This window comes from Pollachius pollachius (assembly GCF_949987615.1).
Source record: "Pollachius pollachius genome assembly, chromosome: 9".
Taxonomy (NCBI): Eukaryota; Metazoa; Chordata; class Actinopteri; order Gadiformes; family Gadidae; genus Pollachius; species Pollachius pollachius.
In genome coordinates, this window is record NC_136942.1 from 1,977,194 (window position 1) to 1,979,086 (window position 1,893).

Genomic DNA, 1,893 nt, shown 5'->3' on the forward strand with positions numbered 1-1,893 from the left:
AGACCAAGTTACACACACACACACAAACACGCAAACATACAGGGTAGACAAAGTCGTACACTATACATTCACATGGACACACGTGCATACACAAACACAAAAACATACACAGGTAATTTCATACACACACAGAATACAATACACTGAACACACGCATACACCATAGACTAGTCGCACACACCCATACAGAGCACACTAAGGCATACACACCATTATTTTGTTTCCCCTTCCCCTCTGATGCAACAGCCACCAAGTGGGAAACCATATCAGTCCTATTGGGTTGCTTCCGTCCTGCTCACCCTTGCAGGCCTATACCAGCACAACTCAAACAACAACAATTTCATTGAATCCAGCCTTGGCCGTGTACAAATTAGTGAAAGTGTGCTACATTGCGGATTGATTCCCAGAGTCTTACGGGTCAACGTGTGCTCGGGGGGAACGACCGAGGAACCTTCCGTTTTGGACGCCCACATCAAAGACACCGCCGCAGAAATGGCTCCTCTCCCTGTTCTCGCCGAGAGTCATTCATACCAAAACAAAAACACCATTCACATCACGTAGCCGTGGCGACGGCGAGCCTGTGTGACCACACGGCGCAGTGCTGGATGTGTGTATTAGTAATGAATCACCCGGGGAGGCGGGCTGTTGCTTCTATGGAAACCCCCCGCCCCCCCCCCACACACACACACACACACACACACACACACACACCCCCCGTCTTCATATAGAAAGCACACAACCTACAGCTGCAAGCAAGCCCCGTTAAACACAACACACACACAAACACGCGCGCACAGCACACGGCCATGATGCAAAAAAACACACACACACACACACACACACACGCTGCGCTCTTATTCCACAGTTCCTACCAGTACCGACACATGGATTATGATTAAGGAACGCCGTACAATAACACACAGTAATTCCCAAGCACTGACTGCTCCTTACCTTGACCCAGCCTGTCGGTCAGTCAGCCAGTCAGCCAGTCAGACAGGAAATCACAGTATAGCGCTCAACTGCAGGGCTGAAGCATTGGCATTCACCCTGTGTCGCACGGCCGTGCAAGCGGCGAGAGAGAGAGTGAGTGAGAGAGAGAGAGAGAGAGAGAGAGACAGAGACAGAGATAAAGAGAGAGAGAGATAAAGAAAGAGAGGCAGAGACAGAGATAAAGAGAGAGAGAGACAGAGAGACAGAGTGAGAGAGATGGAGAGAGACTAGGAGAGAGAGAGAGAGCGCGAAAGAGGGAGCGATGAAGCGATGGAGAGAGAGAGAGCGAAAGAGAGACAGGCAGGAGGAGAGGTGGGGCAGGGCGTGCGCCGTCCTGAGCATGAAGGCTGGTTAAAGATAAGTCCGCTCACCTGGACCGAGGGTCGACTCCTCCTCACATCGCCATCTGCTCGCCCACCTCCGCCACGCCACCTCTGATCCTTAAGCTCCAACACAAGCCTCGGCCAATCCCTTCATTAGCCTCCGACAGTCCACCAGGGAGGGAGAGAGAGGGAGAGAGAGGTAGAGAGGGAGGGAGTGAGAGAGAGACGGAGAGAGAGAGAGGGAGAGAGAGAGAGGGAGAGGGAGGGAGGTAGAGAGAGAGGGAGAGAGGAGAGAGAGAGCAAAACAGAGAGAGAGGGAGAGAGAGAGGGAGAGGGAGAGAGAGAGACGGAGAGAGAGGGAGAGGGAGGGAGGTAGAGAGAGAGGGAGACGGAGAATGAGACGGAGAGAGAGGAGAGAGAGACTGAGAACGAGAGATCCACCGAGAGGCAGGCGATGGTGTGTCTGCTACAGCGACGCAAGGAGAAGGGGATGAATGTGTGTGTGTGTGTGTGTGTGAGATAGAAGAGAAAAGGGAGTGAGAGAAGAAGCGAGTGAGCGTGGAATGAAAGTGCGATGGGG

At 52.7% G+C, this 1,893-nt stretch overlaps 1 protein-coding gene across 2 annotated transcripts in view; it reads right to left on the reverse strand.

Annotated features, from left to right (window-relative positions):
• Positions 1-1,690, reverse strand: part of LOC307080263 (tyrosine-protein phosphatase non-receptor type 5-like) — a 19,138-nt gene extending 17,448 nt beyond the window's left edge. The window contains exon 1 of one of the 2 annotated variants that reach the window (XM_079742906.1): positions 1,362-1,690. The gene's annotated coding sequence lies outside the window, so the exon portion shown is untranslated. Of the gene's footprint in view, positions 1-210; positions 310-1,361 lie in introns of those variants that run through there. The other variant, XM_079742907.1, reaches the window with a different exon arrangement.
• Positions 1,691-1,893: the final 203 nt, after the last annotated feature.